Source organism: Leptonychotes weddellii, chromosome 7 (genome assembly GCF_054177405.1).
Source record: "Leptonychotes weddellii isolate Sample4059 chromosome 7, ASM5417740v2, whole genome shotgun sequence".
NCBI classification, from domain to species: domain Eukaryota; kingdom Metazoa; phylum Chordata; class Mammalia; order Carnivora; family Phocidae; genus Leptonychotes; species Leptonychotes weddellii.
The window spans coordinates 121476657-121498048 of NC_138375.1; the positions used below are offsets into that span (position 1 = coordinate 121476657).

The window sequence follows — 21392 nt, forward strand, 5'->3', positions numbered from 1 at the left end:
GGTGTTCAGAATGGTTTGATCCCTATCCAGCTGAATTCCTGAGAGGAGACGAAATCCAGGTCTCCTACTCCTCTGCCATCTTGCTCCGCCCCCCTCTGCCACTCATTCTTTCAACAGTACTTCTTTCTGGTTATGTAACTTCTCTTTGCTTTGGTTCCTTCATTTTTAAAGGTATAGGGTTAGCTTCGATTGTTTAAAAAAATTAAATATCATGGACCCCTTGAAGCAGGTAAGCTTAGAGCTTTGCTGGTTGAAGTTGTGGTAGAAAGGCAGAGTTAACCTGGCTCTTCTTACTCTCCCAAGTTCTCCCCAAAGGGTCATCCACGGAGCCAGGTTGGAAACCACTGGACCTGAATCTGTGCATCCCAGAGTAAGGAGAGGTTGTTGTGGCCTGGAGTATCTTAGGAACAGTTAAGACGTGTGTGGAGATGATATTTTGCTTTTCCACATTACATTTTCAGCTGGTTTTCTTAACAAGAAACATTTGTATAACTGTGGTCCTCTAGTAGTTGGGCACCCAGGATCAGTTCTTGTGTTGGAGAAAATGAAATGTAGCTCTCAGAGGCAGGACAGCAGTTTTCCTGACCTGCCACTGTCTTGCTGAGTGCTCTTTTGAAAATTGCTCAAGATCGTCACACCTCATTCCCCCCTCGTTTTTCCATAAAGACCTCTGACTGCAATGTGCATCATTTTGAGGTTCTGGGAAAAGAAGAAGCTGGTATCTGTCCTTCAAAGTCATGTGTTTGTTCTCAGTTGAGTGGAGGACGTTTGAACTCTTCTGGACCTTGATGTCTCTCTGAGTATCTCCTAGTTCAGTAGAATACTCTTAACCACTTGCCTTCTATGGGCTCAAGTAAAGAAAATTGTTATTACATCTTTTGTGGAAAGCTTTTTCCGCTTCTATTTTGGTCTTCCCCTCTGAGCGTATTGTATGAAAAGAGTGGAGGATTATCCTCCTTTAAGGGAAAAAGAATCATTTCATTGTTCGGTTGCTGTGTCAGGGGTCCAAGTCATTTCCAGTAGGTGGCCCTTCTCTGACCCTCTGAGGCTGCTGGTTAGCACCGACTGCAGAGAGCTTGGAGGAACACTTTAAGGGATTGATTCAAGGCAGCAGAAACCTCTTACGCCCACAACCTAACAACCTTTCTTGGGATTCACTCAGAAGGCGTATCTGGGACCTCTACTTTTTGGCTTTTGAAGTAATGTATCTTCATTAGGACTTAGAAGTAAACATATATTTTTAAGGCTCGAAGAAGGAAGCAATTTGTCTTGAGCACAGTAGATTTGATCTTTAGAGAGAGGTGAAAAGCCAACTTTTTTTCAGCAAAAGCTAAGGATGATGAATGAAACGCCCAGGGCTAAGAAGGCCTCTTCACGGCAGAGAGAGTTATCTTTAGAAGGATTTTTAAATCAACACGCATCTAGCTACCTGGCTAAGGAGTACTTGATCGGTGACCTTTTCATGGGATGTTTCAGAAGAACAAAACCCCAATATTGTAACTTGCATTTGTGAAAGAGTCAATATCCACAGTATCAAAGGAATATATCTTGCAAATTATAATTCCTTAGAGTCTTTGTTGGAAGGGTAAGCCCTCTTTGCCTGCACTGTCTACAGAATACATGAGGCTTGTCCTCTGGAAGTGTGCCATTAAGTGAGGGCATGCACAATTCTTTGACTTTTCCTTTATATGGGTCTTTTTATATTTAGACACTTTTTTTTAAAGGATTTTATTTATTTATTTGAGAGAGAGAGAAAATGCAAGCAGAGGGAGGAGCAGAGAGGGAAGGAGAGGGACCAGCAGACTCCTCGTGAGAGCAGAACCCAACGTGGGGCTCGATCCCAGGACCCTGGGATCATGACCTGAGCCTAAGTCAAGATCCGATGCTCAACCGATGGAGCCACCCAGGTGCCTCTATTTAGACACTCTTGGTATATATGGGCATTGCCATCTTGGGAGAGCGGATGTTGGTGGTAAGATTTCTTAAGATGAAGTTTTATTTATCTACAGAATTAGAGGTTAGGTTGATGTACTACTAGTCTAGAATTTGAGTCTAATTACAAGGTTTTTACATTTTCATAATTTATTTTTGTTTTTGATTTTGATTTTGCTGGTTTAGCCACTAGGCATTTGACGCTAAGCAGACAAACAAACATGACCCTCTTCCCCACCGAAAACCTAAGAAAACGACACAAGTACATAGCACTCTTGCAGACAGTAGCGTGAGAAAATGTGATTCACTTCAGAATGATCTGATTTATGACCTGATTTCATGGAAATCTTAAAAATGGCCTATATTCATATCACACACTTTTCTGTGTGCTTGATGTACATCATTTAATTCTTTTTTTTTTTTAAGATTTTATTTATTTATTTGAGAGAGAGAATGAGAGACAGCATGAGAGGGAGGAGGATCAGAGGGAGAAGCAGACTCCCTGCTGAGCAGGGAGCCTGATGCGGGACTCTGTCCTGGGACTCCAGGATCATGACCTGAGCCGAAGGCAGTCGCTTAACCAACTGAGCCACCCAGGTGCCCTATCATTTAATTCTTTAAACAACTCCATGTGACAGGTACTATTATTACCCTATTCTACAGAAGAGGAAATTAAGATGTAGAGAACACAAGTAATTTGGTCAAGATTACCTTGTTACTAAGTGGCAGAGCTGGTTTTCAAATCTAGCACTCAGTTCAGTGCCCATGCTCTTGGAGGGATGTGCCATCATCACAAGGGGATACAGGATGGCCTGTGTTTATGGAGCACCTACTACAGCTTGGATTGACAGGAGGAAAGAGGCACAATATTACCCTATGAAGAGCATAGTGTTAACCCTGGGATAATGCATCCGTTGGGGAAGGTGGCATATTGTACCAGGGTGATTTAATGCCACATAAGTACATGCTAGGTCTAAATTAATTATCCTCCAGAATATGTAATTTAGAATCATTAAAATGTAAAAAAATTGGAAGGTTTAAGAGAGTTGAATGAAGATGAGTTATAACTAGCTTTTTTTCTTTAATATAAAAAGACCTAGGAAAAATACTTGGATAAAGAAAATTAGTTTCCAGTTGTAGAATCTGTGGAATGATTTTTTTTTTTCCATCTAGGCTAGAGATTCTTTCATTCACGGAACTCATCACGTTTGGAAGGCAGCCATGCTCATCTCTCTACCACCAAAGCACGCTGAACTCATCCCATTTGGATAGACCTCTTGGTGTTTGGTTTGAGAAAACAACCATTGGCACAAAGTTGATGAACTTCCACGCACGCACACAGGTGTGACTCCTCTCAGCCTTTGGGGGGCAGCTGGGTGTAGCCTGGGGGATACCATTATGGATGATGACCCAAGAACCATGGAACACACCTCTCAAGACCTTGGCTTTACATAAACCCCCCCCAACTTAGATACAACCAATGAAAAGGAAGGAATTCCAAATAAATGAAAGTTGAGTTTTTATTACTTTTGCCAAATGGGAACTCCAAATATAAGTCAAATTATTCTACCCGTAATTTTAACATTGAGGTTTTGGTCTCAGCTAATACAGTCACAAAGGATAGTCTTTGAGTCATGCAAATAGGGAATTGGGATTTTTTTTTTTTTAAATGAGAGTGTCATTGATGAGTTTGTGGTTTATCCCTGAAGAATTCCATGCTTTAGAGATGGGTCTTAGATTGTGGAAAGGCAGATAAGACTGGGAGCGTAGATAATAGTAGGAAAAATCATGGAGGCTCACAAATCTAAGGAACCTATTCTGAGATTTTAACATGTGTCTGAGTTAAAAGTGCTCACACTTACAACGGAACAAGTTCAAATGTTCTTATGTGAAACAGTTCCTTTTTCAAAAGCACCATTGACAGAGAAGTTGGATCCTGCTATTAATCTTCTTTAGGTAGGAAAGGGTAAAAGGTACAGATTTCTCATCTACACATGAGACAGTTTTCTTTGGACTAGGGCAGGGATGTGCCTGAGCACATAAAAAATTTTCTTTTTGCCAGGCTAAGACTTTTGGAGCCACTTTTTATAAAGCTCTAGAAACTTGGGTTTATTTCATGATCAGCTTTGTATGAAAATCTTCCAGATCAAGAATCACTTTAGTAGAAGGAGAAAATGAGGGGACTGGTGGGTGTTAGTGTTACCTCAAGCTTCTCTGGTTCTTGCCATGGATGCTGTGCGTCATGGAATTTCTCCTTTTGGGGGCTGGCTGCTACCTTGAAGCTTTGCTCTGTGGCGATAAGTGTCTTGGTTTCAGTTTTCCTGTTGATGCTCATTTTGACAGGTGCCTACCTCTCTTGCTTTCCAATTTTCCTGTCTTTTTGGGCCACTGACCTGAATGATCGAGGATCCTCAGACTGTACTCATGTTTGGAACACACTTATTTTTCTTTATTGTATAAGCAATATGTATGAATTGTAGAAAAATACAGATAGAAATAATAAGAATCAAAGGGAAGAAGGGACAAAATATAAAACCAACCATAATTATAGAATCCAAGGTATTATTGTTAACCACTTTGTGCAGAGTATTTCAGGGTATGTTAGCAAAATAGATATTATCAAAATAGAAACATTTAGAAACTCTTTCAGACTCTGCTTTTCCTGCTTAATATATTAAATATATCCCAATAGTACCACTAACCTTTATCGACCTGATATAAAAGGCTGAATATTATTTTGTGTAATGGCAGTCCCAGAGCTGGTTTAACATTTCCAACATGGTCAGACAGTTTATTTCTAATTTTTCCATTATAGAACCACTGTTATGACTCTACCCTTTTGGCTGCACCACCCACATGATTATTTCCTCAGGATAAATTTCCAGGAGCAGGAGTGCTAGGTCAAGACATGTGCAGAATTTTAAGTCACCTGGTAGATCGCCAAATTGCCCTGTAGACTGTGTGGCCCAATTTATTCACCCACCAGCCAAGCTCCAGAGTCTGGCGCTTTGCCTTGGCTTCCTTACCTGCTTTTCTGGATACGATTGTCTTTTTTTAGTCCCCTCAGCTTCCTTTTATTTATTTGTTTGTCGTTTGTTTAGTTTAGTTTTTTTATTGACTATGGTTGACACACAAGGCTACTTACTTTCAGATGAAGTACAACAGAGTGATTCCACAAGTCTGTAGACCCATCTCTCACCACACAACACTGTTGACTCCCCTTTCATCCCTGTGACTTACATGGATGTGGCTTTCGGCGCTGGTTCTCGGAGAGACACACTACAGATCCCCTCCAGGCCTTGTGTGGTGAAAGCGAAACAATACAAAATAAAATGCCAGGCAAGCAGCAAACAAACGCACTAGGAAGTGGGTATTTAGGTTGAGGAGAGGGAGATGGTCAGGTGCGTTCTGCTCGGCTGAGTGTGTTCTGGTATCTTCCATCTGCGCACAGCACGGCTCTCACAGACAATGAAGGTTGAACGTGCCAAAGGTTCTTCACACGGGGGCCAAGGTGGGTTCCTGATCCCCCACTCCTCTGAAAATGTGTACTTTTAGCTTCAGCGCATGCAAGCTTTTTGCGGAGAGTGTCTGTAACTTCCTTCAGGTTTTCTGAAGGTCCTCTAGGGCTGACAGGTGTCCCTCAGGAAAGGAATGATTCAATATATCGGCTTCTTGTCTCCTGAAATGAAAAGAGAAAAAAAGGAAGGAAAGCAAGAGAGATCTTTTTCCTTTACAATGAAAATATTGCTCAGCTTGTATCAGGCTGCTCTGAGAATTGCTGGGTTATTTTTGAACTCATGATTCCTGAAATCAGGGATAAAAATGGTTCTTCTGAAATGACCAGGCATTTGCTTCTGTGCCTCCTCTAGGAATGGGGACGGGGCAGCTTTGTCCTCCATTTTGGGAGGGGTTACTAAGAGAGTGAGCCCTCCCGGTCAGTGGCCCAGGTCAAAAACCTGCCTATTGGCCTTGGCATGGCTTCTCCCAGCAGTGGATCCCCAGGTCCAAATGTAGACGTTAGCCAGATGTAATTGTGTAAGAGGGAGGGCCCGCGATCACAAAAAGAACGCACGATTGTTTTGTTTTTTAAAGAATTAAGGACAGGGGCGCCTGGGTGGCTCAGTCAGTTAAGCGTCCGCCTTCGGCTCAGGTCATGATCCCAGGGTCCTGGGATGGAGCCCCGCATCGGGCTCCTTGCTCAGCGGGGAGTCTGCTTCTCCCTCTGCTCTTCATGCCACTCTTGCTCTCTCTCTTAAATAAATAAATAAAATCTTAAAAAAAAAATAAAGAATTGAGGACATTTATGAAATAATTGAAAATTATGAGAATCCTTCCTTGGGGTTCCTGGGTGGCTCAGTCGGTTAAGAGTCCAATTTTTTATTTCAACTCAAGTCATGATCTCAGGGTCATGAGATCAATCCCCCTCACTTTGGGCTCCATGCTCAGTGGGTAGTCTGCTTGAGATTCTCTCCCTCTCCCTTTGCCCCTCCCCCTGCTCACTAAATAAATAAATAAATAGATGAATAAATAAATAAATCTTTAAAAAAATAAAGAATCCTTTCTGGATATTTGTTGATATTATGGCATAATGAATATCCATCTATCTCCATACACACACACACACACACACACTTTTATTGTGGTAAATTATATGTTCTGTTTTGAATTTGCAAGGAGAGAGCAGTGTCCAGTGGCAAACTGAAAACGGAGTTGAGGATGAGTGGGTGAAGGGGGGATGGGAAGGGACGGTCTGATTCTCGAGTGGCTCGGGGCCAGGTTTTTAAGCACTACGGTTGAGCCCTGAAGATGGGTTTTATTTCCAGAGCACACAGAGGTGTGATTCCTGGACTTTAAAACAGATTCTTTGTTTATTTTCTACTCTGTCTTCTGCACTACTGTTTGGTACTTCTTGGACTCTAAAACATGAATCCTAACCCTCCAGGATTTCTCTTAGAAAATGCAGCATTCATCACTCCCAAGGGCTTCTGACACAAATAGATTAATAATAAGCAAGGGCTTTTGTTAAAAAACATTCCCCTTATGCAATTTTATGCCATTTAACCCCGAAGGTATAGGTAACTGAACTTTCTAAAACTTTAAGGCTTAATTTGGGTTGAGTGACTTAAGCCACGATAATAATAGACTTTGAATAATCATAATTGATTAAAAATAAATTCTAAAGACATGAGGGGCGCCTGAGTGGCTCAGTCGTTAAGCGTCTGCCTTCGGCTCGGGTCATGATCCCAGGGTTCTGGGATCGAGCCCCGCATTGGGCTCCCTGCTCAGTGGGGAGCCTGCTTCTCCTGCTCCCACTCCCCCTGCTTGTGTTCCCATTCTCACTGTCTCTCTCTGTCAAATAAATAAAATCTTAAAAAAAAAAAATCTAAAGACATGAATCAGCTAAGAAGAGATCTAGAAGGCATGTAGCTTGATTTGAATTGTGCCAAGACGATTTTTAAAAAACATTACCTCAATCTCAAGTACGGAGAATGTTTAATGATATAATGCTGCCACCTAGTGCTTATGCCCTGTTAGTGCAGCAATATTTGTGGCGTTGACAAGTAACTGCTTCAGTGAACGGTTAGAATTTTCTAGACAGTAATTATTTGCAATTTTATTGGAGCATAAGTTGAATGTATTTACCATAAAACACAGATTTTAATGGCTCGCAGAATCCTTGAATTCCCCGCATAGCGTCACGAATGAAAACTGAGAGTTGGGGCATCTGTCACTTATCACTGGCACATTAGGTTGACTTTTCTGTCCCAGTTATTAGAGACAAAGCCACTTTCACAACCATGTGGTGTTGTGGCTTGAGCTAACATTTTAATTAAATTGTGTTTGGAGCTTAGAAGGGGAGCTTGGAACTATAAATTTAAACTGAGAGCAATCTGGGGTGATGGAGGAGGTCAGAAAATTCTGAAGGGGGGGTCACTTACGGGAATAGAATCTGAGTGCTCCAGATTTTTAGCTGTCATGTATCTGAAGCAATCTCTGTCATGCCTTGTCCACGGATGAGATTCGTGTAGCCAACAGAGATTTTCTTAAAAATTGCATTAGACTCCAACAATAAAAAAGGATTTCTGAGGTCTTTTGGGAAACAGAATCTCCAGAGGATGGGCTGGTGTGCCCAGCTGTAGGATTGGTGGGGGTGTGTGGTGTTTCGTTGGCTCCCGGTCCCACTAGGTAAGTTTCACTCACGTACCAGCCCGGACCCTGGGGCCGTCTCTGTTTGTAGCTTCTGCCCTACAGCTTCTAGATTTTGGTGGGAGAAGATAAAAATGAAAGCTGTTGGTGCTGGAAAAGAGACCTGAAAACATCTAGTCTGGTCTCCTCTTTTTAAGAAATGAAAAAGAAAGCCCAACTTGCCCAAGGTCTCTACTTAGGGAAAGCCAGAGCTAGAGGACTTGTTGCAAGTCTGTGTATTTACTTGGGGATGGTTTATTTGTTTATTTATTTTTAAAGATTTTATTTATTTATTTGATATATAGAGAGAGACAGCTAGAGAGGGAACACAAGCAGGGGGAGTGGGAGAGGGAGAAGCAGGCTTCCCGCTGAGCAGGGAGCCCGATGTGGGGCTGGATCCCAGGACCCTGAGATCATGACCTGAGCCAAAGGCAGACGCTTAACGACTGAGCCACCCAGGCATCCCTTGGGGGTGGTTTAGATTTCAGGTGAGTTATTGACCCAGAAGGTGCCTTACTTGCTGAATTTGTACAAAGGTTATAGAGCTGCCTTTAACTTTCTTGGAAAAATACTTAATGTAGCTTTTAACATCCCACATTCATGGCAAACATGAGTACAGTAGGACATAAAAGCCATACAGTCTCCAAATAAATGGAACAAGGAATTTCTTGGCTATTCTACATCTGTTCTGTACCGTCCAGTATGGTAGATCCTACCCACATTTGGCTATTTAGATTTATATTTAAATTAGTTGAAATTAAATACAATTCAGTTTCTTTGGCTCACTGGTCACATTCAAGGGCTCAATAGACACATGTAGTAGCTACTGTACTGGACAGCCTCGATTTAGAACATTTCCAGTATCGTAGAAAGTTCTGTTGGACAGCATTGATATGGTTAAAGATGTCTTTTCTTTCTTTCTTTCTTTTTTTTTTAAGGATTTATTTATTTATTTGAGAGAGAGAGAGAGCTAGCAGGGGGGAGGGGCAGAGGGAGAGGAAGGGAGAGAATCTCCAGCAGACTCCCCGCTGAGCCTGGAGCTGGATGCAGGCTCCATTCCATGAACGTGAGACCATGACCTGAGCCGAAGTCAAGAGTCAGACACCTAACGGACTGAGCCTCCCGGGCGCACCTTCTTTTCTTTTTTTTCTTTTGAGACCATTCCTGTAGCCTTATCTTGCTCTCTGTGATAAACAGAATTAATCAGAATTACTTAGTGGGCAAGGGTGGGGAATTAAAACTAGGGAATGTTCGGTGAAATAAGAAATTTCTGTGTTAAAGAAAGGAATAAAATGCATCAAATGCAGATGGTGGAGCAAGATATGCTTCGCCCTGAAATGAGGACCAGTTGGGTAGACTTGAGGTTTTAAGAGCTGAGCCTGACAGGTCATTTCTCTAAGCTTCACGCCGTTGCTGCGGGTACAAGTTTGCCCATGTGTAAGTACTTCCGCACATGGTTGTCTCGGACAGCCACTGGTAACGCCTGCCTGGGTCCCCTCCACCCTCCCTTGGTACCGGCAACGGGGACCTTCCATGCAGTTTCCATGGGGATCTCAACCTAGGAAATTGCATCCCGAGCAAAACAACATAATACTGGGAAGAGTTGGATTTGACTCATGCTTTTGGTGATTGTGGAGGGACTGTCTGTTCTTTTCCCATCATTACCCTGCTTTTCATCCTTTTCTGAGATCCAGTTGCTTATCTTTCTTGCCCTTCCATTTCATATACTGTTTTGTTTCCTTCCACAAACCTAATTTTTTTTCTTTGCTAATATTACCCAGAACCCATTTTTGTTACATTAACCCAAATAATCCAAACCAACGTGATGTTGTTACTTGGCTGTCATGGTGGATGGAAGTGGGTTTATAGGGTGGGTGGGAAAAGAGGGATTCTTCCAGGAGCAAAACAAAACAAAACAAAAAGAATGAAGGAAACCATAAGAACACAGTGAGTTTGAGGGGTGCCTGGCTGACTCAGTAGGAAGAGCATTTGACTCTTGGTCTTGGGGTTGTGAGTTTGAGCCCCACATTGGGTGTAGAGATTACTTAAATAAATTAAAAAAAAAACTTAAAAAAAATAAAAAGAACACAGTGACTTTGAGTAGATGGTACAAAATTTGTATGTGGTGAGCTGTTGTGAGAGAGGAAAAGGATTCATTTCAATCCATAATGTTCATATTTGGTCCCAGGAACAGGGAGAACGGCTGCCCCATACTTTGCACCCTCTGGCTGATACCCTAGCACTGGACCCATTCTCTTAACTTGTATTGATCTCATTTTAGTTCAAGTCCTTATCCCCTCATACCCAGAGAGGTCTGCAATGGTCTAAATGCTTTCCCTTCAGTCTCATCCTTCATAGAGTTTACCTACATGTACCTCCAGTGTAACTATCCACCAGCATTTGCTGAGCATTTGAAACCACGTCCTCGTCTGTGTACTCTGGGAAGCCCAGGATTCATAAGGCTGCTTTGGAGCATTACGTGAACCAGATTGTATAAAAGGAGATTACTGTCCTTGGGGTCGAGGTATTGAAATGCAAAGGGTGGATTCTGGGCCTGCGGTTTTAAGCAAGCCCAGATTCAGAAAATGGGAGGCTCTTCACGTACTAATGGCTAATCCCCGTACTCCTAATTCCACTGGTTGGCTGGGAGTGTTTTATTTTTTGTCCCGAAGGCCTTCACTGTCTTTTCCTGATTCCTTAAGCCCTCTGAGCTCTATTGTATTTCTGTTGATTGCCAGCATATTTTCTAATGAGGGCAGAGGGGGTCTTGTAGTATCCTTGGCTGTGCCTTTTCAATAAGCTGCAAGTGGCTACTGCAGATGTTTCTGTGTTTGCACAGAGTGTGGTGGAGTTTCCTGTTAGGAGCCAGAGCACAGAGAGGGGAAACCTTCAAATTCACAGTGCACCAGGGGGACATTTATGGGGCTTATCTGAAATGCTGCACAATCAAAGTGCACTGAGTTTCAGGGGGTGCGGACCAGTATGCATGCATTCATAAGGAATTTTTGTGGGTTACAAATATTGGGTTGTGTACTGGAGTCTCATGTTTAGCGACCCTCCAGTTTTATAATTAGTATCCCTTCCTTCCCCATCTTGATTCCCATCAATTACTATTAAAAAAAAATGGCACAACAAACCAAACAAAAATCCTACAGGTAAGTGAAGATCCTCATCAATCATACTGTTAAGCTTTTGTTGCTATATTCCTACTAAAGTGTTGCTGCCTTTTGCTTTACTAATTTTGAGGACTAAACCGGGCAAGTGTGTGCATCCACCAAGCATATGCTGGTGAATTAACAGCCAAACTCTAATCAGGGTCTTGAACATCAGTAACTACATAAATCAATAGAAAAATGGGAGGATTACTTAGGCTGATCCACTTTATGATGAAGAGAAGTTACTCATCATTGTTTGAGGTTTGCAAAATGAGAGAGTGCCTCCAAATACACAACATGGTGGTATGATACTGTTTTTAAGTCCCAGTATCACTATGTGTGGTTCAGTAGCAGTTACTGGAATCAAAGAGGAAATACAATCGATAAACCTAGTTGAGGGCAGAAGCCCTGGTTCCATGATAGAGAACCAGCCTGGAGGTCAGTATTGCTCATGTCATCAGATGAAGGTCATGGGCATCCATGGGTACGCGTCCATGGGTAGGCTCCTCTGGTAGGCTGTATTTCTCAGGTGTCCAATCCATGCCTAGAAGACAGCTGATCATAGATGGTGGTTATATTAATTCTTGGTGCTGAGAACATCTAATGGCATTGGGCAAGGACAGCTGCAATATAAGGTTATGTTCCTGTCCTCCATTTCATGCTGTACCTGATTTTTTCTCTCCCTGTAACATTGATTGATTCGGTAACGTGGAATGTTTGCTTTCCAACTGACAGATCTAATTGTAAATAAACAGCCGCTAGCTGCATTTAGACAGTGGATGGTGTCAGCAGGTACAGGAGCAGGTTCTGCAGGATGATTGAAGGCCTGTGCAGCGCAGTGTGTGGGAGGCTGGGGAAAGAGACACGGGCGGGAACACGGCAGGTCCGAAGTCCTCCGTGCATCAGTCTGATCTCAAGACAAAGCATTTTAATTTACGGTAAAGTAGGAACGAGTACGTAGATTGTGAGGGCCTTTGGTAGCCATTGATATGGACTGAATGTGAGAAAAATGGGGACCCTCTCTTATCCAGGAGTCTCTGCTTTTGAAGGGTGGAATCAGATATTGGACTAATTCTTCAGGATTGTTTCCCTGGACAAGGTAGATTTGAAAATTCTGAATGAAAGCGGCAAGAAGTTGAATGTGTGGAGGAGAATTCTTCCTGGTCTATGAGAGGATGTGAAAAGAGCACAGTAGCAATACTAAAACCACCAGGATCTCAGTCCATGTCATTGCCTAGTTCAACCCCGACATCCTCAGATATGGACATGGAGCACAGGGGAAGAGAATGGTTCCAGAGACACTTAGTATTTTAGAGACTGAACAAAAACCCTTGAAAGCTTAGGGAGGATCATCGCAAGCATCACCTGTTAGCATTGGTGTTAGCCAAAGTTGTCACATCTCGTGTCACCTGAGCCAAAGATCCACAGTGATTGTCCTTTTCTTTGCTCTCCTGTTGGCGGGGGGGTGTCTCACGTGACCAATGCCTGCCCATGACTATTGATGTCAGTCTGTCTCCCATCTTCCTTGAGTAGACATGCCCCTTTCCGTGGCTCAGAATAATCTTAGGCATACCTCATTTTACCTCCCCTTGTACCTAGACTGGACAGTTTAAAAGATGAATGTCAGTGTGGGATGGAAATTCCCCATGGCTAGCCAAGGAGGGACCAAGGAGCCACTGAATGGAGCCAGGTCAAGGCATCCTTCTGAGCCAGGACAGTGGTGAGACATTCTTCCTCATTATAGAACTAAGGATGCAAAATGAGCATAAAACAAGGAAAATCTCAGTTATACCACAGAACCAGCAGCAAGAATGAGTGAATGAGTGGAGAGGGGGTTAGGTGTGAAGTACCTGGTAGCATCTGAAAGGTTTAAAGCATCTCTCAATCCCAGCCTTCAGCGGCTCCCTAGCCCTAGCTAAAGTGAAGAGAGGCTCTGGGCAGAGCAACACCAAAATCTTGGGTAAGTTTGGAGGAATGACATGGATGCTAGAGACTGACCTAGACTGACCTCCTGTGTTCTTCCTGAATTCTCCTTGGTTTTTGTCACAGACCATCCTAGAAATAGTGGCCCTCTTTCTTGCACTTTACGTCAGAATATCCAGGTTTTTTATGTTCTCTTTTTCCTCCTGCCTGTACTGCCTTTTCTGTTTATCAATTTGTTGTTATTGTTGTTGTTGTTACAAATACCATTTAGGTCTCTCCAACCTTTCCTCTAGTTTTTTGTTTTTTATTTATTTTTTATTCTTACCTGTCTCACCAGAGGCCTCCTCCCCTTTCAAGTCTATTTTCCTGTTCACATCTCCTCTCAGCCATTCACAAAACATATTGGCATGTTAAAAGTCAACCCACAGGGGGCCCCTGGGTGGCTCAATCAGTTAAGCGACCAACTCTTGATTTCTGCCCAGGGAATGACCTCAGGGTCATGAGATGGAGCCCCGCCTTGGCGGGCTCCTGGTCAGTGGGAGTCTGCTTGTCCCTCTCCATTGGCTCCTCCCCTCTGCTGGCTCTCTCTTTCTCAAATAAATAAATAAATAAAATCTTAAAAAAAAAAAGGTCAACTCACAAATTCCCTGGAGGGAAACTGTTTTCTTCCCTAAGACATTTTATATGGGGGTGTGGGGAGAGGTAGAGGAAGCCTACTGGTTATCTCTTTAATCATTGAAACCCACAAGGGGGGCGCTTACCATTATCTGCATTCAACAGCCGACCAACCTAGGCTACTAGAGATGAGTAACTGGCCCATGCCTGCAGAGCTAATGATGGAACGGTCTGCATTGCTTTCTGTTGGGCTCTGAAGGCCGCTCTATTACTCATGGGGAAGGGTTCAGACACTTTCTAGAGGCCAATTGTCTTAGCCATGTCTAGTCTTCTCGGAGTCCATAAGCTATGGAGAAGGAGAACAGCTTCTGTTGTAAACTGTGTGTCATATTCTACTTTATAAAAGGCTGTTGGTGTGGCTCCAATTTATTCTACTTCTGAAATAGCCTGATGATCTGCAATGACAAGGATTTGAATCTATAATCTGAATTTACTTAACAAGATAATTAAATATTTAAAGTCAGTTCATTTAGGGGCCAGAAGGGATTATAGATAGCACACTCACAGATTTCCGTCCGTATATTAGTATGCACAGCAGCTCATTCTTAATTTTGGTTATAGCTGTTTTTCAGTTCTCCTATCTCTGCATTTGCCATGGCAATTAGGGCTGGAGGAAGCTTGTGGTGTCCTTGGAACTGAGAAGGAAGAGAAATTATGACACTAAATAATACCAAATGGGCCTAGTCCTCGTTGCAGTAGAAACCACTCAGAAAAGTTAATTAAACTCAGGAAATAGGCTGCAAGATAATTAAGTTTAGGCCTAATTTTACACTGCAGGCGTTCTATATTGTTTTTGCAAGGGTCCAAAGGAACATGAGATAGAAAATCTCCAGGTTGTGGGCTAGATTCATAAAGGATCATTATCTGCAGTTAAATGGCCAGATAAGATGGTAATGTGTGGGCAGCAAATTGTATTTTGTAAGGTAAAAGTGATAATTATGCTGCACATATAAGACATTTATAATTTCTTTTAATTATCCGTAGAGGGGAGAGTTGTCAGTGTATCTGGTGTAGGAAATGATAAATGTATAAACCCCACATTCAAGACATAAGACATTATATTTTCTAAAATAATGGTTGTTAATCAACTCCTTAGTGTACTGTGGGAGCTTAGGTGTATTTTAAACCCTAAGGCTGGAGGCAGCCTGGATCACTACCTTATTACCTTGTGTGTGACAGAATAAAAAAAAAACTTGTCGCAAATCCAGAGTAAATATGCATCATCTCTCTTTGGAGCGCGTGTCCCTATTAGAGGACAGGATGTTTGCGTTCTGACTTGACTTGCTTTTCACGAAGTCCTGCAGGCTGTTACTCAGTACCTCGTGGCCTTCAAGGGCATCGACAATTGATTAAATTTTCAATTGTCTAGTGTTTATCCTGGTTTTCTTATGCCTGATGTGAACTCGGTACTGCTTTTGGATGAAGCAGAGAATTTATTTAAAAATCGATCTGTAATTTGCCATGTTCCTTTCATCTAGTTTTTTTTTTTTCTTTGCTTAAAAAAAACCCCAAAGAACATTATTCTGTCGGACAAAAGGAAATAAACCGAATTCTATCTGTTGGCTGCCAAAATGAATCGAGTCAAATTTATTTCTTATTTACTCTTTTTGGGAAGTTCTGAGTCAAGCCAACTTGCCTTTGGTGAAATTTGATCAGCGGCCATTCTTAACACTCAATGCTATACTATTTCCCCTGCTGGCTGACCCTGAAAGGGACTCTTCATGGCTCTTTCTGACATTGTGTATAGCTTCACTGACATTTTGCAGGTCACCTGGAGCTTCCAAATGCATTTAGAGGTAAAGAAGTCACCAGAAAAAACAGGTATCAATGTAACAGTTGCTAATTCTCATGATTTTGATCTAGAAGCCCCAAGCTGAGGGCATTTGGCACTGGGTGGCCCCATGTTCCATCAGAGGTTTACAAGGAAGAGCCAGACCTCCACCCCTTTCAGTATTCATTAAGAAGGAGCTCCTACTCTGCTCCCCAGCAAGGCTCTGGAAGTGAAGAGCAGAGTTGACGGAAAGAAAGCATCTCTTTGCATCCTGAGCGGACTTCGTGGAGAGTCTGTGGTATTGCGCTCCCTCTCTGTCCATCCAAACTGCTGATTGGGATGACGGGAGCAAAGAAAGGGTAGCAGCTGCAGTTCGAGGAATGGTTGAATGTCCCCATTCTTAGAAAACCATCTGGCATGGAATTAGACAAGTAGCTAAGGAAGAAACGCATGGCTCTTATACCATACCTGGCTTGTATGGGTACGTAACTACACTCCCCACACCCACCTGCCTGCTGCCTGTTTTAAATGAGATCTGCAAATGAAGACCATATCATCTAATCATGGCATTGGCCCCAGAGAGTTCATGGCACTGGCCCCATAGAATGTCAGTGTGAGTCAGAACACTTCTTCCATGGCATCAGTTCTGATTGCCTTGCTGTACGCTCTGCGGCCCCCGAGGTTGCTCAGTCACAGCATCTTGGACCCCCCCAACTAACAAAACGTCCACCAGCTGCTGACAAAGCAATGACTTCAAGGTGACCGCTGTCTTGCCACGGCCCTGAGGTGAGGGGCTGGGGAGTGCCTTAACCCCAGGCTTGACTTCAGGGGATCTTGCCCATGCCCATCCTTGCTAGGACACTGGACTTCATACCCATGTTGGAACCCACTGGGCATGGAACAATATAGCGTGCTCTCCTTTGGAAATTTACTAGACGCAGGATTAGACCCACTTGGAACTCACCAGGAAAAGCCCAGCCCATTCTGAAGGAAATACCATCGAATATCTTCGTTTGCGGTTTGGAGGGTGAGGCGGTGAGCCCAGGAAAAGAGGTGCTTCTCATGCCTGAAGTAGGAAAAACAGAGCCATCCGTTTCCCTGACATAATTATCTTTTCATCTGTTCGAGTCAAGGAGGATGCCAACTGCCATAGAAGAATGGACTCGAGTAATTTAAAACAGCTGTAGATGGAAATTCTAAAAGGACACTGCTTCCCACGATTTGGGTGCTCATCTGGAGAGTTAATGCAAAATCATACAGATTGCTGGAGGTAATCTGAGAGGCCTCTAGCATCATTAAAGACCTGAAAGATGCCATGTATTTTGCCCTTTGTCTTCTCCATGTGATCATTTTAAATGATTTTGAGAGACTAACTATAGGTTGCCACTGACATAATGAAACTCCTCCTACTGTTGTTAATACAGGATCTGAGGTCATTTTGTTTCTGGAAAAGATATACAGTGTGCCCTGTAATATTTGTTAACACATTTGACCAGTGCATCCCCACCAGTGATTTGCATCTACCTGCATAGGACAGTCATACACTTTCACTGTCTTGCCCCAAGGGTGTGTAAATTTTCTTGCTCTCTGTCACACTGTTGAAGGAAGGGATTTTTAAATCACTTGGAAACGTGAAGGCTTTGCTTTCACCTATTACAGAGCTGATGTTTTAATTAGGAGAAACAGCAAAGATGTTTTCTCCTTCTTATTAAGCTTATGACCTTGGCAGTGACCATGAGTAAGGGACAGAAGCAGATTGCAGGATGGGCAGGTGTTTGGCAGCTGCAGAGAAGCAGGCTTCCTTGTGGTCTGGCTTACGGTCTGGCGACAACTCCTGTTGCCGTACACACATTGGAAATATGACTCCTGGAAGGGGGAGGAGGTGGGGAGGTTCTGTCCGTTATGACTTGGGGTAAGCACATAAATTATTTGACTTGGCTTTACAGGAAAGGGTGACTCCCCCCAAATGGTGGCAGATTTGTGATCGTGCAGGTGACTTGGGTCCCGTAATGGGTTTGGATTTTGAAAGGAAACTTAGAAAGTTCCTCAGTCCATCTTCTCTAGGTAGAAATGAAGGCCAAGAGAAATTAAAGTTATGGCAGAGTTGTGCTAAGATCTACATTTCCTGATTGCTGTTTTTAGTGCATTTCTGGTGACTCCATTTGAATATTCTCCATAAAGTCTTAAGATAATATCACTGAAAAAAATCACTTCTGTATTGATAATTATTGACTGGTATGAAGAACAAGTGATCACAGCTGTGCCTTCTAACAAAGTGTTACTGTTGACACCTTTTAGTTGCGAGAGGTGGCATGGCATCTGGCCCAGATCTCCTGGGATAATAGACCAGGCCTACCCCCTGACTAATTAATGGTAGGTCTTTGGCTCCTTCTTCATCTCCCTGGGCTTCAGTGTCCTCATCTGTAAAATGTGTGAACTAAATAAAATAACATGTAAAACAGTAGATTGTCTAGCACAAGGCACGTGACTATTAGGTGTTAGCTGATATCATTGACCTATACTATGTTATTTATTTATTTTAATGGATCAAAGATCAGAAGGTATAAAAGTGTAGAGAGTGAAAAGTCTGCCTCCCTGCTCTGTCTGCCCGACATTCAGATCCCCCCCCACAACTGGCATTTATTTTTCTTCTGTCTCCTTCCAGTGAATTTATATGTAAATAAGCAAATATGAATATATATCCTCCCCACTTTGTTTTCCAAATGGTAGCACACTATACACCGTGTTCTGCCCTTGTTTTTTTTTAAGATTGATTTATTTATTTGAGAGAGAGAGTGTATGAGCGGGAAGGGTAGAGGGAGAGGGAGAGACAATCTCAAGCAGATTCCCCATGGAGCACAGAGCCCCATGGGGGGCTCAATCCCACGGCCCTCAGATCATGACCTGAGCTGAAACCAAGAGTCACACGCTCAACCAACTGTGCCACCAGGCGCCCCTGCCCTTGCTTCTTTAAAAATTTTACTTAATAATGTTTTCTTTTTAATTTTATTTTTAAAGGTTTTATTTATTTATTTGACAGAGATTGAGAGCACAAGCAGGGGGAGTGGCAGAGAGAGAGGGAGAAGCAGACTCCCCACTGAGCAAGGAGCCCCATGTGGGGCTTGATCCCAGGACCCTGGGATTATGACCTGAGCCAAAGGCAGACGCTTAACCAACTGAGCCACCCAGGTGCCCCTTATTTAATAATGTGTTTGAGCTGATATATGTAAGGAGGACCTTACTCCAATCTCTTTGTCATACTACATGGAAAGGATTTACTGTAATTTATCTTACTTGATGCCTGTTCATGGACATTTAGGTTAATACTCATCTTCTGCTATTATTAACCATCCTGCAACAAAGAACCTTGGACATATGTTATTTGCATATGTCTGTAGGATTAATTTCTAGAAGTGGCATTGCTGGGTTAAAGGGTATGTGCATTTTAAATTTTGGCAGATATTGCCAAATGGCCCTCCACGGGGGTTGTATCCATTTAGAGCCTTCACAGCACTGAATGAAAGTGACTTTCTCCCCTGCCAAGGCAGTGTATTATCAAACTTCAGGGTATTTGCCGATCTGATAAAGGAAAAGTGTTGTTTCTGTGTAGTTTTGATTTACATTTCTCTTACTATAAGTGAAAATGAACATGAAAAAAATGTTTAAGAGACATTTTTACTAATTTTTTTCCCCCGAGAACTATTTTCCCATGTCCTCCACTCATTTTTTGTTGCATTGCTTTCATTTTATACGAATTTGCATATATTTTTAAAATTTTTTTATTTTTTATTTTTTATTTTTTTTTAGGTTTTACTTATTTATTGAGCTGAGCAGGGAACCTGATGCGGGACTTGATCCCAGGACCCTGGGATCATGACCTGAGCCGAAGGCAGACGCTTAACCATCTGAGCCACCCAGGCACCCTGCATATATTTTTTTTAAACATTAAAAGTAATTATCAAAATGAAAACATGTACATATTAAGTTCAAAGGTTATGGAAGGGAATAAAAAGATAAATACAACTTTTTTTCTCATCTCCCGTCTGATGAAATCTGCTTCCTAGAGATAACCATTATTAAGTTTCTTTTATAGTTTTGCATAAATTTTATGTGTGTGTGTGAGCATTTATGTGTATATTCTTTATTTAACAAAGAATATACACATCAACCGATACCTAATGTTTACCATTTTGCTTTTCTTATTTGGATGCATTTTCTCATTTGTATTCATAGAATCATTTCTTTTTTCAGTGACTACGTATCTTTCCTTGGTCTCTTAAGTATGTACATTCCCCTCAAGATGATTCATTGGGTCATGGGAAGAAAATATTATTAGCTCTTCCACTTATGCTTATCTTATTGAAAAGTCAAAATTTCTGGTGTCTATTTTGTAACATACACACGATATTATCAAGTTTATAATTCATGTTATGTATATAATTGGAAAATATAATTTATGTTTTCATATCAGACATGTGTGTTTAAATTCTCTCTCTCTCTTTTTTTTTTAACTGAAGGAGTTTGCTGTAAAAAATGTTTGGAAATGATGGCCATACTTCCTTTAACCAGCCTTTCATTAATAGACATTTAAGTTTTTTGCTGTAGTGATTTTAAAATACATCCATACATTCTTTGACATTCCTTTTCTCCAAGATGGAGCCTAATTTCTGTCCCCTTGAGTGTGGGCTAGATTTGGTGATTCACTTCCAAAGAACAGAATATGGTAGAAATGGCAGTGTGTGACTTCTGAGACAGTCGTATAAGACATTGTGGCTTTGCCCTGGAACTTGGATCATGGTCTACATGTTCTATGTAGGACATCAGCCGCCATGTTGTAAGGGCACTCAAGCAATCCTCTGGAGAGGAAGCCAGTCTTTCACCAAAAGCCAGAACCACCATGTCACCTTGGATGTGGACCCTTCAGCTCTAGTGAAGCCTTCAGATGACTGCAGCCCCATGAAGGAACCAGAGACAAACTATCCTGTTGCAGTTTTCCTAAATTTCTGACCTGTAGAAACCATGGAAGATAGTAAATGTTTACTGTGGTTTTAAGCAGCTACATTTTCAGAAATTTTGTTATGTATTTCTGTAATAGATAAGTAATGTACTTCTTATCTTTTATTATTATAAATATTCCAGTAAAGAAATTTGTGTGTGTTTGTATTTATGTATTTATATACAATTGCACTCTTGTGTGAACGTATTTGTGGGTTAAATTCCTGGATATAGAATTTTTGAATCTAAGGGTTTGTATCCTAAACATTTTGATATATTTTGATATATATGACCTGTTATCTTCCAAAAAGTAAATACATTTATACCTCCCTTTGCCCACAATATTCCTAACACTGGGTATTAAGGATTTTTAATTTTTGCCAAACTGGTAGATATTTGTTTTAATTAACATCTCTTTAGGTGGCAAGTTGAATATTTATGTGACTGTTTGGTCATTTGTAGGTCATATGTTTGCCTCTTTTTCATTCTGGTTCTTAGCCTTTTTATTGTTGATGTGTAAGTGCTCTTTGCAGTTGAAAATTTTTTTCATTACAGTGCAGCAAATCATTCTTCCAAGTTTTCTCTGTGTTTTGACTTTGTCTATTAAACTTTTTTTCTGTATAAATTTATTTTTACCAAATAGGTGACCAAATTTATTTATCTTTTTATTTATGGATTCTGGAGTTGTGACATGTTTGGAAAGGCTTTCTTCATTCCAATACTCCATTAAATCCATGGATTTGTGTGGTATTTCT

The 21392-nt window shown here is 41.7% G+C and overlaps 1 long non-coding RNA gene across 4 annotated transcripts in view; it reads left to right on the top strand.

Moving 5' to 3' along the window:
- The window catches only part of LOC115941915 (uncharacterized), an 88646-nt gene extending 67857 nt beyond the window's left edge, over positions 1 to 20789 (top strand). Inside the window, exons 2-4 of one of the 4 annotated variants that reach the window (XR_014147264.1) lie at positions 3106 to 3274; positions 15735 to 16959; positions 20160 to 20789. This is a non-coding gene — a long non-coding RNA (uncharacterized LOC115941915). Of the gene's footprint in view, positions 1 to 3105; positions 3459 to 15734; positions 16960 to 20159 lie in introns of those variants that run through there. The other 3 variants (XR_014147265.1, XR_014147266.1, XR_014147263.1) reach the window with 3 other exon arrangements.
- The last annotated feature ends 603 nt before the right edge of the window (positions 20790 to 21392 follow it).